General features: G+C 45.8%; 1 protein-coding gene across 2 annotated transcripts in view; it reads left to right on the forward strand.

The window, feature by feature from the left end:
• znf592 (zinc finger protein 592) overlaps positions 1–16,844 on the forward strand; it is a 194,259-nt gene that overhangs the window by 46,446 nt on the left and 130,969 nt on the right. For both annotated transcript variants that reach the window (XM_070865106.1, XM_070865107.1), the window contains exon 2: positions 14,138–14,246. The gene's annotated coding sequence lies outside the window, so the exon portion shown is untranslated. The remainder of the gene's footprint in view (positions 1–14,137; positions 14,247–16,844) is intronic.

The following is a 16,844-nucleotide window of genomic DNA, read 5'->3' on the forward strand; positions in this document are numbered from 1 at the left end:
TTACTCCAAACTAACTTAGAATGGAGTAAGTCTAGATTTTTGTACACTCAGAAAAACCTTGCCTATACTTTAGAAATCAGGTGTAGGTTACAAATCAGGCATAGGGAATGGCGGGGGGCACGGGGAGGGAAGTAATTACATTTTACAAGCATTCAACAGTCTTACTTATACAAATAAAGAGCCATCCTGAATAAAAAATTATAAACAAAGCAAATACAAAATATTGAATATTCCTACCTATGTGAAGCAGCAGCAGCCTTCCATGTAGGAGACGGGCGGTGCCAGTGACTCGACGGCAGCCCAACAACAACGGCAGCAAGCAGCCTTCGAGCTGCGGTGCTTCAGGCAGGCCTTCCTTCCATGTTGGAGACCGGGGCGGCATCAGTGGCTCGACGGCAGCCGAAGACACAGCAAGCAGCCTTCGAGCTGTGAAGGAAGCTGAGGCCATTCGGCCAGGGACAGGGAAAGGCAGCCAGATAGCCAGTTTGAAACTTAAATTTGTAATTGCAGAATGGGTGCTGCATTGTCACCACGGATTATGCAATGGTTCACCAGCAATTGACTGCATAGGAGAGAATTGATTAGAGCTCACCGCACCAGGAACATCATAGCCCGTAGGCTGATGAGCAGGAGACCTTACCCACTTCGGCAATATCGAGCCAGGCGCTCGTACCTGGACATGAGCGAGGCTGATTGTGTCAAAAGGCTGCGTTTCCGCAGAGACATTGTCGTTGAGATCTGTGATCTGCTGAGAGCAGATTTGCAGCCCAGAAGCAGAACGCCAACTACCTTGAAGGTAACAGCTGCACTTGCCTTCTATGCCTCGGTATCGTTTCAGGCTACAACCGGAGATGTGTGCGCCATCTCTCAACGATTACTACATGCCTCCGTTTACCAGGCCACAGCTGCACTGAATACGCGAAGGAATGACTTCATCAATTTCCCAATGACCGCACAAGCGATCCATGAGAGGGCTGTGGGCTTCTTCTGGATTGCTGGCTTCCCAAATATGTACCCGATATGTACCCACATAGCCTTGCGAGCACCTGTGGAGGATTCCGAGCAGTACAGGAATAGAAAAGGTTTCCACTCCATCAATGTGCAGCTCGTGTGTGACGACAAGCAGCGCATCATGTCAGTCGATGCGAGATACCCTGGCAGCACCCATGATGCGTTCATCCTACGCGACAGCGTTATATCTAACATGTTTGAGCAGCAGCCAGAAGGGCAGAGCTGGCTACTGGGAGACCAAGGGTACGGCCTGACCATCTGGCTCATGACACCGCTACACGTGACACGGACAGAAGCTGACCGTCAATACAACATGGCGCACATTGCGACGCGCAGCATCATTGATAGGACCATTGGCATATTTGAAACAGCGTTTCCGATGCCTGGACCATTCCGGAGGCCACTTGCAATACTCTCCTCACTCAGATTGTCGGTCACTTCACTGTTGTGTGCTGCATGTTCCATAACTTAGCCATCATGAGGCAGTAGGAGCTGGTAGTGGAACCAGAAGACCCACGTGAGGGTCCAGTGCCTGATAGTATTTTGGAAGAGCAGGATGAGGATGATGATGATGACGATCAGGAAAGCATGCAAGTGCCTGATGCCGGAGCACGAGGTCGGAGGAGGGCCGTCCATCGTGCTCCTTTAATGATTGCTCGAGCCCTGCGCCAGCAGCTCATCCGTGAACGCTTCAATTACTAATGCCTGAGGGCTCTGCGACCACTGTTACGCATGGACATGTTTATTCTTTGGAGTTATTCCTATGTTGTGTTGTGTTAATGGAAGATGATTCAGTTTTAATGAAAAATATTTTATTGAAAAGTTAACGTCACTAATAAAATATTTGATGTATCAAACTTCACTTTTTAATTTGACTCTTGAAGATCACTTATAAACTTGTAAAGTTACAGAACAATTTCAATGTGAAAAATCTTACACTCTTAAGATCACTTAAACTTCAAGATCACTTTTAGGTGCAAAATTAAATAAGTTACAAAAAGTGAGAGCATTTACACTATAAGATCACTTAAAAACCCGAAGATCACTTAAGTTCTAAAGTTACAAAACTTACAAAACCATTTCAATGTGAAAAACGCTACTACAGCCACATCAAGAACAAGAACAAAAGCAGCAAAGAAAGGCTGCACCAATCTTCATCCACATCTCAGTGAATGTTCACTTCTTCATGGGGGTGCCATTTGATTGGCAGGGCTATGTGCCCTTATTGCAGCAGCTACCTCCATAAGGGCCTGTGCCGCCACTTGCATGCCCTCCCTGATGGCCTGTGCCGTCACTTGCATGCCCTCCCTGATGGCCTGTGCTGTCGATTGCACTCCCTCGGACATTCACTCCCCAAGTTCCCGATTCCATTACTTCTATTTCTCCCGTCAGGACTGTCACCTCCTCACCCACTGCTCTGATGCTACTGATGAGTGATCGGGTAAGCTCATTGGTCTCCATACCCAATGCCACAACCTGAGCTGCATCTGTTGCACGCTGCATCTCAGGAGAGCATGTCTCCCATCTCCTCTGCCTGGGTCTGCCTCGCGGCATCACTACACTGGGAGGCGCAGGCAGGGACGGTGGGACGCTCGGTATTGCAGACGGCAGTACTGGACAGAGAGGCATGGGCTGGGATGGTGGGTGAATGGGTGTAACCTGCTGCATTACACCAGCAGCACCACTGGGACCCGCAACATCAGAATCAAAACCATGGAAGGTGGAACCAGAACCTATGCAAGGGGTTGAAACTCTGATGCCCCTTACTCGGGGCTCATAAACATTAATTTGGAAGCTCTCCCCTGTAGACATTTCAGTCATCGCCGCCATCATCCAGTCTGGTTGTACTGGTTCTTGTTCTGTATCTTCAGGATCCTCCGGGTTGGCGGCATCATCAAGGTGTGCCTCCTTCTGTTCGAGTTGCTTCCCTTTTGTTGTGGGCCAATTTCTTCTGCAAAGAGTAAAATATAACTTTTTACAGAGTGCGTCTTTCTGCAAGGTGGGACATACAAATAGTCATGTTACAATTAGAATTACATTTAAAAAATGAAAATATTACTTACGCTAACTACTTGGCCAAGGTCGTGCCATTTCTTTTCACACTGACTTCCAGATCTCATGGTATGCACCACTGCGCAGTAATCTTCTGCAACTTGGTTCCAACATTTCTTCATTTCTTTAGGTGGCACTTATATGCGACCTCTGTTGCTGGTATCTAGCTCCTGCCATCTCCACTTCCTCATGCAAGAAATTCTTTGTTCTTGGTGGACGTTGTTCCGTTGCTATATTGAATTGACACACTTACTTTTCAAAACACACAGTCCTTAATTTGCATGCATCTATGCAGCACCTGTTCTGGAAGTTTAGCAGTGAAAAGCAGCCCTCACTGATTTCAGCAGGTGATTTATTCAACAGTGCTGCTAAAAGCACTCCTTCAGACACCAAAAAATCACCAAAATTCAATCCCAAGCCTTTCCAGAGGTCCACGAGACAAATCAGCACTTTTCTTTAAGTTCCTTTAAAAATGGGCGCGTGCCAATGTTTCTGGGCTACTGCACGCACAGGGCTGCTGGCACGACGTTCCCTCATTTGACTTAGCCCCGCCCCCCTTCACTTGCAGAATCGGCGCGCCTCTGTGGCTCCGCCCCCCGCTGCTGTCTGCGCGCCGCACCGAGCTCCCAGAGACCAGCAAGGAGTCTGAGAATTACGAGGTAGATTTTTGTCGCGCTTTTAGGCGCGATAAACGGGCGTCCATGTCGGGGCTGCGCCGTTCTAGGCGCGTCCTGAAACTTGACCCCATAGAAAATAGGTGCAGGAGTAGGCCATTCGGCCCTTCGAGCCTGCACCACCATTCAATATGATCATGGCTGATCATGCAACTTCAGTACCCATTCCTGCTTTCTCTCCATACCCCTTGATCCCTTTAGCTTTAAGGTCCATATCTAACTCCTTCTTGAATATAACTAACGAACTGGCCTCAACAACTTTCTGCGGTAAAGAATTCCACAGGTTCACAACTCTCTGAGTGAAGAAGTTTCTCCTCATCTCGGTCCTAAATGGCTTACCCCTTATCCTTGCACTGTGAACCCTGGTTCTGGACTTCCCCAACATCGGCAACATTCTTCCTGCATCTAACCTGTCCAATCCTGTCAGAATTTTATGTTTCTATGAGATTCCCTCTCATTCATTCTTCTAAATTCCAGTGAACATAAGCCTAGTCAATCCAGTCTTTCTTCATATGTCAGTCCTGCCATCCCGGGAATCAGTCTGGTGACCCTTCGCTGCACTCCCTCAATAACAAGAATGTCCTTCCTCAGAATAGGAGACCAAAACTGTACACAATATTCAAGGTGTGGCCTCACCAAGGCCCTGTACAACTGCAGCAAGACACCTCTGCCTCTTTTCTCAAATCCTCTCGCTATGAATTATTTATTGACGGTCTTTTAGGGTTAGCATCAAGAGGTTTAGAAATATGGTGGGCCTTGAGCTGGATTTTCCTACATTTCATCGATTTCCAGGCAGAGCCCATACATCCCTTTCGCACTGGACATAGAGGTTGAACACTGATCAGTTTTGGCTAGTTGACACTTCATTAAAATGGAGCAGCCATCCTCTTCGGGGACGGTCAACTCCAGGATGAAGTGGGGGTCTTGCTAATTGTTATGGCCATGCCTCTGCTCTTAAGTGAGTTGGAGGCAGTGACTGTTGGATGTGGGGAAGAGGTAATAGGGGTTTCTGTCCATGGTGTGAAAAGTAGTCTGTGCAGATGGGCTACCTTTAGTTCAGCCATTGTGCTCCGTCTGAGTCCTCTCTTGACGGTGACATTGCTGGAGTTGGAGCAGCACTTCTACTCCTGTCTTCTCTGGATGGCTGAAGCGGAAGGTTCAGTCCCTTAATCATTTAGGTTTTTGGTGCTCTCGTGGAAAATCATGTCAACCGCTCAATTGGGGAAATAATTGCTGGAGTTGCTGGCACAATCCTAAGGGGCGAGTGCATTTTCGCACAACATTTGGGAGGGGGCTTTTGTTCTGAGACAGGATGGAAGTTTAGGAACAGGCCACAACGAGCAGGATTCGAGCTCCTGCTGACACTGCTGGTTCAGGTTGGCCAGACTAAGGTGCAAGGAGCCGGAAGATCAGCTGTTGCTGGGGAGGTGGTGAGGAATTTCCCAGAGCATGAAGCTGGGATCTTTGCAGCGAGCTGGAAGCTGACCTTAGGCGGCAAGGCAGTGTTGTTCTGAGAAGCGTTGCTCTGCTTTGCTCTTCCCAGATATGGGTTTACTTGCAGTCCGGGTTCTCTTGATTTTTTTTTTTCACCTCGATTGGGGAACATTTATGCAGGAACTGGTATCTGAGTTTGGAGCTTCTGGGCGACAGAGTTACCAGAAGCCCATTCATAGAATTGTAGACATTTACAGCACGGAAGGAGGCCATTTTGGCCCGTTGTGTCCGCGCCAGCCAACAAAGAGCTATCGAGCCTAATCCCACTTTCCAGCTCTTGGTCCGTAACCCTGAAGGTTACAGTATTTCAAGTTTATATCCAATTTTTAAATGTGATGAGGTTTTCTGCCTCTACCACCCTTTCAGGCAGTGAGTTCCAGACCGCAACCACCCTCTCTGGGTGAAAAGAATTCCCCTCAAATCTGCTCTCTACCTCCTACCAATTACTTTAAATCTATGCCCCCCCCCTGCTGGTTGGATGAGATTTGTTGAGTTCCTAGAAATTGGTCGTTGCTATGTCTCGTGGTTGGATGCAGGCAATTAGATAGTTGGAAAAGGAAATTAACAGTAGACAGACACAATTTTTTGAAAATTCAGATGTGGTATACACAATTACTTCATTCTAATATATAGCCACAATCTGTCAGAAAATGCTGCACAAATGTTGCATTTTTAACATGGAAATATTTTAATTTCTATTGACTCTGTAATGACGTGTATATAATGGAATCAAAATTGAAACCTCAGTGTGTGAATGGGATTCTTGTAATGAACATTATTCAACTTGGTTGCTGATTGCTCTGGGGAAAAAAACAGTATACTATCGGTGACCTTCATTTATGGCCAAAAAAACAAACTGATTCACTCATAGTTCATGAATCAATTCCTTCCCAGTCTGTCGCATTCATTTTGTAGCCTGGAAGGTCATGTTTGAAGGTGTGGCTGTGAGGGAGGGAGTGAAAATTAACTCTGGAACCAGGGCTGTTGGGGAGGGATCCGAGCGAGAAGGGTGCCTGGTGGCTGGGATCAAGCAAGGAGATAATCAGCAGATACTGAATCTGCATCTGGTTCCGCAACAGCAATCATAACAGGTTACCCAAGAGCAATCCAAGCTTGGAATTGGGTCACATGGTTCCCACAAACCAATAAACTCTCTTTAAAAAGGGGACACCAGGAACATCTTTATATGCAATATAGATACAGTTTCATATTGGAATACTTTTGCTCTGTTTCTATTGATTTGACTTGAACTGATCGTATCTAATCATAGAAAAATTAAGACACAGAAGGAGGCCATTTGGCCCAACGTGTCCTTGCCGGTCGAAAAAAAGCTACCTAGCGTAATCCCATCTTCCAGAACTAGGTCCGTAGCCCTGTAATAATATTAATAACTTTTATTTATATAGCGCTTTTAACGTAGTAAAACGTCCCAAGGCAGTTTGTTTTTTTGGCCATAACTGAAGGTCACCGATACTACACTGTTTTTTCCCCAGAGCAATCGGTAACCAAGTTGAATATTGTTCATTACAAGAATCCCATTCACAGAGGTTTCAATTTTGATTCCATTATATACACGTCATTACAGAGTCAATAGAAATTAAAATATTTCCGTATTAAAAATGCACCATTTGTGCAGCATTTTCTAACCACACAGATTGTGACTATGTATTAGAATGTGTATACCACATCATCTGGATTTTGTTGCAAGACAAAACATAAATTTGACACCGAGCCACAAAAGAAAAAATTAAGGCTGATGATCAAAAGCTTGTTTAAAGAGGTGTGTTTTAAGGAGCATCTTAAAGGAGGGTGGAGAGGTTTAGGGAGGGAGTTCCAGAGCTTAGGGCCCAAACAACTGAAGGACGGCCACCAATGGTTGAGCGGTTATAATGAGGGATGTTCAAGAGGCCAGAATTTGAGGAGTGCAGACATCTTGTGGGGTTGTGAGGCTGAAAAAGATTCATAGGCAGTCCCTCGAAATCGAGGAAGACTTGCTTCCACTCCAAAAGTGAGTTCTCAGGTGACTGTACAGTCCAATACGGGAATTACAGTCTCTGTCGCAGGCGGGCCAGACAGTCGTTGGAAGAAAGGGTGGGTGGAGAGTGGTTTGCCGCATGCTCCTTCTGCCTGCGCTTGTTTTCTGCATGCTCTCGGCGACGAGACTCTCGGTGCTCAGCGCCCTCCCGGATGCTTTTCCTCCACTTAGGGCGGTCTTTGGCCAGGGACTCCCAGCTGTCGGTGGGGATGTTGCACTTTATCAAGGAGGCTTTGAGAGTGTCCTTGAAACGTTTCCTCTGCCCACCTGGGGCTCGTTTGCCGTGTAGGAGTTCAGAGTAGAGCACTTGCTTTGGGAGTGTTGTGTCGGGCATGCGAACAATGCGGCCCGTCCAACGGAGCTGGTCGAGTGTGGTCACTGCTTCGATGCTGGGGATGTTGGCCTGATCAGTAATACTAACGTTGGTGCGTCTGTCCTCCCAGGGGATTTGCAGGATCTTGCGGAGACATTGTTGGTGGTATTTCTCCAGCGAATTAAGGTGTCTACTGTATATGGTCCATGTCTCTGAGCCATACAGGAGGGCAGGTAGCACTACAGCCCTGTAGACCATAAGCTTTGTGCCAGATTTGAGGGCCTGATCTTCGAACACACTTTCTCAGGCGGCCGAAGGCTGCGCTGGCGCACTGGAGGCGGTGTTGAACCTCATCGTCGATGTCTCCTCTTGCTGATAATAGGCTCCCGAGGTATGGAAAGTGGTCTGCAGATTAGAGATAGAGATGGGCAAGGCCATGGAGTGATTTGTAAACAAGGATTAGAATTTTGAAATCGAGGCATTGTTTAACTGAGAGCCAATGTAGGTCAGAAAGCACAGGGGTGATGGGTGATCGTGACTTGGTGCGAGTTAGTACGTGGGCTGCTGAGTTTTGGATGACCTCAAGTTTACGTAGTGGATTAACTGTAGATTAAGTGCACATCCAAGTACTTTTTAAATGTGATTAGGGTTTCTGCCTCTACCACCCTTTCCGGCAGTGAGTTCCAGACTCCCACCCTCTGGGTGAAGAGACGTTTCCCTTTCTCTCCTCTAATCCTTCTCCTAACTATGGGCCCAAGATTCCACATGATAAAAAACGGGCGCCCCTCCGAGCTGGGCGCCCGTTTTTCGCGCCTAAAACGGCGGCGGAAAAAAAACGAGCGATTCTGGGGCGTTCTGCAGCTCCTTGTCTGCTTGGCGCGGCGCCCAGGGGGGCGGAACCTACACTCGCGCCGATTTTGTAAGTGGGAGGGGGCGGGTGCTATTTAAATTAGTTTTTTTCCTGCCGGCAACGCTGCACGTGCGCGTTGGAGCGTTCGCGCATGCTCAGTGTGAAAAAAACATTGGCACTCGGCCATTTTTGTAGTTCTTTGTAGCTGTTTAGTTTTTGAACATTTTTTAATAAAAGTACATTGCCATCAGCACAGATGCTTCTTGTAGCAGTGAGAAGGGTGCAGGAAGCCTCAGAAAGTTGAGGCAGCCGTTTTGCCGTCGGGAAATGGCTCCTCAATTTCTGAGGCATCCTGCAGCCTTCTCTCTTTCCCGCCAGCCGTCTGGAACGGCTCCATTCCCTTCCCCCACCCCGCGTTCGGTCGGCGCCCCCCCCCGCGTTCGGTCGGCTCCCTTTCCTCCCCCCCTGCGTTCGGTAGGCTCCCTCCCTCCCGCCTGCCCGCGTTCAGTCGGCTCCCGCCCACGTTCGGTCGGCGCTCTCCCTCCCGTGTTCGTCGGCTCCCTTCCCTCCTCTCCCCCCCCCCCCCCCCCCCCCCCGCGTTCGTCAGCTCCCTTCCCTCCTCTCCCCCCACCCACCCCCCCCCCGCGTTCGTCGGCTCCCTTCCCTTCCCTCCCCGCCCGCGTTCGGTCGGCTCCCTCCTCCTCCCCCCCCCGGCCCGCGTTCGGTCGGCTCCCTCGTTTTGTGAGGCTTGCTGCACCATTCTTCCTGGCTGAAGCACTTTCACACAGGTAGGAAGATGGTTTATTTAATCTTTTCTTTGCTTATAAATGTTTATTCAGGTTGGATTTATTTGTATAAGTATAAATAAGGATTTATTGTAGAATTTAATGAGTTCCCTTCCCCCCCCCTCCCCCCACCTCGTTCTGGACGCCTGATTTGTAACCTGCGCCTAATTTTTTTAATGTGTAGAACAGGTTTTTTCAGTTCTACAAAAATCTTCACTTGCTCCATTCTACTTTAGTTTGGAGTACATTTTCACTGTGGAAACTTTCAAATCAGGCTTCAGTGGCCGGACACGCCCCCTTTTGAAGAAAAAATTCTGTTCCAAAATAGAACTGTTCTATCTGACTAGAACTGCAGAAAAAAAAATGTGGAGAATTGCAAATTCTAAGATAGTCCGTTCTCCACCAGTTGCTCCTAAAAATCAGGCGCAAATCATGTGGAAACTTGGGCCCTATATATCTATGCCTCCTGGTTCTTGACTCCTCTGCTAAGAGAAATAGGTCCTTTCTATGCACTCTAACTAGGATGTATTGACTTGAGAAAGGTAAATTGACTTGAAAGTATAATTTATGCTTCAGATCTCTCCATAATGCTGCACCTGGTGCTGTAGAAGGCAGTCTATTTGCATAGTTGAGTTGTTTCTGCAGGTATCCCTGTCTCCTCTAACAACCACCACCTCTGATGACAGCATAAACACTTGCTTTTCGGATAATTATACTCTTTTATATACCATATGACTTCCTGATTATAACAGACATATGTCTGATGATTCATATTAAACAAGAAGTCAGATTGAGCCTCCGCTGTCTAATATAATATTTTTGTGCGTGGGTGGTTCGGTGTATTAGGGATACTAGTCTGCTGTGCGGGAGAATAGGATGGTGTAGGCTTTGAGTACGCATAACTTTCCCACACCATCATTTCTGAATCTAGACTGCTGAGAAATGCAGGAGTGAAGGTCAGGTTTGAGGGAAAGGGAAAATTAGAGGCTGACTTGCTCTTCTAAGCTGCTTTTGCTCAACTTACAGAGTCCTGATAGCTTTGGAGCAAGTTGTCTGTATATGCATTGACATTTAAAAATTGCGGCAGCAGTAAGGACCTGGGGCTGGATTTTCGGTCTTCAGCTGCCTCTGTTAGCGCCCCAGAGGGGTGGTGGTAAGCACTTCTGGGTGGGCGGCCAGCTTCCTGTGCCCTGTCGGGGGACACTGTGCCAGTTTCAAGGGGGGCATGGAGCATTACCGCCCAGAACTGGAGAACCGGTATGCAACGCCACTGGTTGCAACACCAGCTCAATATTTGGATTGTGTCCGACCCGTAGTGCTCCGTAGAGCGCCCTGGTGGGACCGCCTGTGAAAGCTGGAGATCTAAGCTGTAGCGGCCGCAGTGAGATAAGTAATGTCTACCTCAGGTAAATGTGATTGATTTTTTTTTACGATTTATGTTATGGTGGCGTGAGTTTATTGGGAATGGTTTTGGTCAGGGGGTTTTTTCCATTTTTTTTTTCTCCCCGAGGCCTCTCTTGGGTCACTTTGAGACCGACTATTTAGCTTAGGATTTTCGCTTTCTCAGTCGGCCTAGCACCCTAAGAGAGGTGTGCAACGCCTCCCTTAGCGCTCCGCCCCACACTCAGGGCCCAGCTGCCAAACTTTCCTGAGAGGCACAAACTGTTCCCGGGTGCAAACTTTACTGCCCTGCCGCCATTATCGGCCCCCGAAATAAGCAAAGCCAAAAATCCAGCCCATGGTCTTTAGCATCTACAGTTGGTAATGTGAACTTATCGACCTATCTTGTTCCATCGGTAGTGGAGATCCCTTTTTTGAGAGTCTTAGAATCTGTTGCCAGGTTTGCTGACTCTGTTTCTGACCATAGGAGAATGGCGCCAGGCAGACCTGTAGGCAGAGGGAGCAACAATAGGAGGCTGGTATAGTGCCACTTTCCTGAAACCGGTGCTGAAAGGAAGAGCTTGTTTAAATATATCTTGTCTTAGCGTATGCACTTCCTGTCCACAAAACTTGCGTCTGTTGACTTTGTAAATTGCTACGTCAATTTTGTCGTCAACTGTCACAATGTAGTTGCAGCCTCTGGCCACTAAGCAGCTCTGGAGCGAGTTTATGAAGTTGTTCTCCCAACTCCATTGCTATCTTGTGCATTAAAAACTTAGATTCATCAGCTAACTGCCTCAGGCAGTTTACTGGTAATACTATATAACGCACACGCTACAGAGTTGCTGCTCCCTTTGACTACTGCACTGGGAAGGACCTGCTTTATTTATGCAGATTATCCTGCTGTTCTGTTTGTGTAGCACACACAACTAGGTTCACCACACCGCACAGGTGAAATTGATCATTGGTTTCTTGTCTCTGGACTTCGAGCTTAAGATGGCCACACCATGCGATTGCACCTGTCCATGAAACTGCTTTTTAATCCAAATCCTTTGTTTGACACAGTATATGGAGGACTGGAAACTATGTTTTCTCTAGTTTTTAAATGAAAACAAATCTTGGCAGCATATTACAATCTACTCTTAATTCGGAGTCACTTAGTTCAAATGATCTGATCAATCCGATTGATTTAGCACTAACCTCTCACTTGTATTTAAGTTGCTTTATTGGATAATTTGCTTCCTGGGTTCTTTGCTTAAAAATTCATAACACATTGCTATCAAGAACTGACCTGCTGAGATCTCCAGCATTTTCTGTTTTTATTCCAGATTCTAGCATCCGCAGTATTTTGCTGTTGTGCTATTAAGAACTAGTTGGTTTACTAACAGGTTTAACAATCACACTGCATATTACCAATTCATCCACTCGGCTCACAACTGCATACCTCTTCGTGGATGACCCAGACCCAACTGACTGGGGTTTTATTGAGTCTTGTGAACATCTCGTGACTGGCAAAGCCACTCACAGTGCAACAGCTCTACAGATAATACAATTTTTTGTAACACAGAATAACTGACTGTGTAAAAGGGTTGTAGTGAAAAATAATCTATTTTATAAAATAATGTACTCTGCTACAAATGTCGAACAATTCTTGTAATGAACGGTATTCAACTTGGTTGCCTATTGCTCTGGGGAAAATTTTGAGGCCCAGTTCAGATCAGCCATGATCTTTTTGAATGGTGGAGCAGGCGTGAGGAGCCAAATGGCATACCCCTGCTCCTATTTCTTATGCTCTTATGTTCTTTGAATTATTAGGAGTAAGCTATACAAGATTCCAATACTTGATGGACTCTCAGTGGTGTCATTAATCATAGAAAAACCCCAAGATTGGGGTGAAGCCTTGAACAGACTTTAATTTTGTTAAATAAAAACAGAAAATGCTGGAAACACTCAGCAGGTCAGGCAGCATCTGGAGAGAGAAACAGAGTTAACATTTCAGCTCGATGACCCTTCGTCAGAACTGGAGAAAGTTAGAGATGTAACAGGTTTTAAGCAAGTGTAGGGGCAGGGAAAAGGTAGGGGGGGGAGGAAAGAACAAAAGGGAAGGTCTGTGATAGGGTGGAAGGCAGAAGCGATACAGGGACAATGGTGCAAGACAAAAGGAGAATGTAATAGGACAAGTTAAGAAACAAAAGATGAGTCTAGATGGGGTGCAAATGGAAAAATCATCAAAAACTGCCATTTTAATTTAGTTAATGTCGCTTATATAGGACAGACAGACTGGTGAAATGTGAAGACATATAGCGGAGAAATGATAAGTGATTCATTTCGGAAGGAAGAGTGAGGAGAGACAATATGAACTGAATGGTAGAATTTTAATGTGGTACAGGGACAGAGACCTGGGAGTTTATATACACAAATCTTTGACGTTGGCAGGACAAGTCGATAAGGCTATTAAAAAATCTTATGGGACCCTTGGCTTTATAAATAAAGCAAATAAGTTATGGTAAACCTTTATAATTCACTGGTTATGCCTCAGCTGAAGTATTGTGTCCAATCTGGGCGCCACATATTGGGAAGGAAGCCAAGGCCTTGGAGAGGGTTCAAAGGCGATTTATTAGAATGGTAGCAGGGATGAGGGACTTCAGTTATGCGGAACGACTAGAGAAGCTGGGATTGTTCTCCTTCGAACAGAGTACGTTAAGGGGAGACTTAATAGAGGTGGTCAAAAATATATATAGTTCTGAAAGAGGCAGACGGGGAGAAACTGTTTCCATTGGCAGGAGGGTCGGTAACCAGAGGACAACGATTTAAGTTAAGTAGCAAAACAAGCAGTGTGTGGGAGATGAAAATTGTTTTTTAAGCAGAGTGTTATGATCTGGAATGCACTGCTTGAAAGTGTGATGGAAGCAAATTCAGTGATAACTTTCAAAAGGGAATTGGATTTACCTGTATAGTTGAAAAGGAAAACTTTGCAAGGGTATGGGGAAAGAGCCAGCACGGGCCTGATGGGCTAAATGGCCTCCTTCTGTTCTTTATGATTCTATGTAGTTTTCTTTTGTTTAATCTTCCTGGAACTTTCCAGTTAAAGTCCTGTTAGTGTTGCCGTTGTGGCCTTTGTGGTACTGTGCCAAGGGAGGTGATTTTACAATATTCTACACTCTGGGAATAATGGACATAGTTGACTGTGTAAGAGAGTTGTAGTGAAAAATAATCTCTCTCATAAAATAATGTACTCTGCTACAAATGTCGAACACTTCTGTACAAAATGTAATATAGCAGGACACCCATCCTCTAATGCAGCTCTATAGGAAAATGTTTAAACGTGGCATGAAACAGTACAGAAGCTTTGCAAGGTTAATTCACATTTAAAACAAAATCAACAGGTAAGTGCAAAAGTAAGTAACAAATGCTATATGAGCATCCTCACCTTTTGAAGCCGACTAGGTTTTAATGTAAATTAACTGAGATAATAGTTAATAAACACTTGAGATTCGATTTGTTTTATTATATAGTCAAATAACACGATTGCATTGTTTCTAGACTGCACAAGGGACAGATGTGATTGGCTGGCAGTTGTGTCACTCCAGCTGATCTGCAGAAAGGTGGCTGAATTCGAGGTGTTCTAGAGCATCTTTAACAAAGAAAACTTGTAAGTTAACCTTATTTATTTTTTAACCACTGAAAATAGAATCTATTATCAATTCTAAGCGCCGGTTTTACTCGTTGGGAACACTCTTGCCTCTGAGTCCGATGTTCAAAGGTTTAAACCCCACTGCAGGACTTGACCAATGATCCAGGCTGATATTCTGATGCAGTACTGAAGGAGTGGTGCACTGCCAGAGGCACCACCTTTTAGATGAGAAATCAGACTGAAGCCCTGCCTGCCCACTCAAAGATCCTATGGCACTATTTGAAGGGTAGAGGAGTCCTCTGTGTCCTAGCCAGCATTCTATCCTCACCCATCAAACTCATTACCTTTAATAATGTTTGTGGAACCTTCCTATGCACAAATTGGATGCGACTTAGTAATTTATTGGCTGTGAAGTGATTTGGAAGTCAAAATAGCACACAGTACTTTCCAAGTTATCATTCTAAGTCTTTTTGAACCTTGGGTACTCTCTTCCTTGCTTCTTGTGTATACACACATACACTCCATTGTTTCCTACCTCTGTCCTCCTATGTCCTTGACTTTCCCTTCCTGGTGCCTCATAGCCTCTTCTGCTCATTCTTATTTTTTTCCAAGCTTTCTCCTCTCTTTTCTTCCTTCCATTCTCTCTGTTCTCTTCCCTTGTTTTCCCAACATCACCACAAACAGTTGCTGTGCACATTACCGGCCAAAGTTTTTTTTTAAGAAACATAGTTAACTTTCGACATGATTATTGTGGCCCTCTCAATAGATGCAACCAAGATAACATTAAAAATAGAAGAATAATGAAAGGGCTATGCAGGAGTTAACCTTTTCACTTTGATGAGCAGAATATGATTGGAGAGTCTCTGTGCAGAGCATTAAACTTTGTTTTTAATTCTTTGTGATACCCTTTGTGACTGTGACAAAGGTAAACTATCTGCCCTCGTCCTTCTCGACCTGTTTGCAGCCATTGACATGGTTGATCACTCCATCCTTCTCCAACGCCTCTCCACCAACGTCCAGCTGGGTGGGACTGCACTCTCCTGGTTCCATTCTTATCTATATAATCGTAGCCAGAAAATCACCACCTGCAACGGCTTCTCTTCCCAATCTCACATCGTTGCCTCTGGAGTCCCCCATGGATCTATCCTTGGCCCCCTCCTATTTCTCATCTATATGCTGCCCTTTATCGACGTCATCTGAAATATGGCGTCAGTGTCCACATGTATGTTGACGATACCCAGCTCTACCTCATCACCACTTCTCTCGACCCCTCCACAGTCTCTAAATTGACACACATCCAGTACTGGATGAGCAGAGATTTTCTCTTGGGAAGATCAAAACCATTGTCTTCGGGCCCCACCACAAACTCCGTTCCCTAGCCACCGATACCATCTCTCTCCCCAACTCCTGTCTGAGGCTGAACCGCAACCGTGGCATCATATTTGATCCTGAAATGCGCTACTGACCACGTATCCGTGAATTAACTAGAAGTGCCTATTTCCACCTTCGTGACATCACTCGTCTCTGCCCGTGCCTCAGCTCATCCGCTGCTGACACCCTCATCCATGCCTTTGTTACTTCTAGACTAGACTATTCCAATGCACTCCTGGCTGGCCTCACATATTCTACCCTACTTAAACTTGAGGTCATCCAAATCTCAGCTGCCCGTGTCCTAACTCACACCAAGTCCTGTTCACCCTTCACCCCTGTGCTCGCTGACATACATTGGCTCCTGATTAAGCAACGCTTTGATTTCAAAATTCTCATCGTTGTTTTCAAATCCCTCCATGGCCTCGCCCCTCCCTATCTCTGTAATCTCCTACAGCCCCACAACCCGCCGAGATGTCTGCGCTCCCCAAATTCTGCGCTTTTGACCATCCCTGATTATAATCATTCAACCATCAGGGGCCGTGCCTTCAACTGCCTGGGCCCTAAGTTCTGGAACTCCCTCCTTAAACCTCTCTGTCTCTCTACCTCTCTTTCCTCCTTCAAGACGCTCCTTAAAATCTACCTCTTTGACCCAGCTTTTGGTAACCTGCGCTAATTTATTATGTGGCTCGGTGTCGTTTTTTTTTGTCTTGTAACACTCCTGTGAAGTGTCTTGGGATGGTATACGATGTTCAAGGTGCCATATAAATACAAGTTGTTGTTGTTTAAACCTGGATTACTTACTTATTTCACAAATGAACCCCAATGTCTATAGGAAATTCAAACCATAATAGCCTGGGAGGGATTAGTTTCAAATTAGACTTCGTTTGCACTCCAGACATATCCTGCGAAAGGAATCTCCAACTGTATTCTTTCCAGACCTTGCACACCCCATTTATAAGTATACTGAAGTAAATGCAGATTTCTGCTGTGTTCCTAAGCAGTCTGCAAATATGATGAACAGAGTCCAAGCCATTTTTGGTGAGCTAACACAGTTCTAGTGATGCTTGAATAGTGAATATTGATGACGGCATTGGAGAAAATTGTTTGGAAGAGTCTGCTGGCCAGTTTGAGGGGAAGAGGAGCAGAATTAGCAGCGATGCAGGAACAGCAATTAGTTCGGCACTACTTCAGCTGTGTGCATGTTAATTTGATGATGAGGTCAGTAATTGCTCCAAGCTACTATCC

Source organism: Pristiophorus japonicus, chromosome 21, assembly GCF_044704955.1.
Source record: "Pristiophorus japonicus isolate sPriJap1 chromosome 21, sPriJap1.hap1, whole genome shotgun sequence".
Classification (NCBI taxonomy): domain Eukaryota; kingdom Metazoa; phylum Chordata; class Chondrichthyes; family Pristiophoridae; genus Pristiophorus; species Pristiophorus japonicus.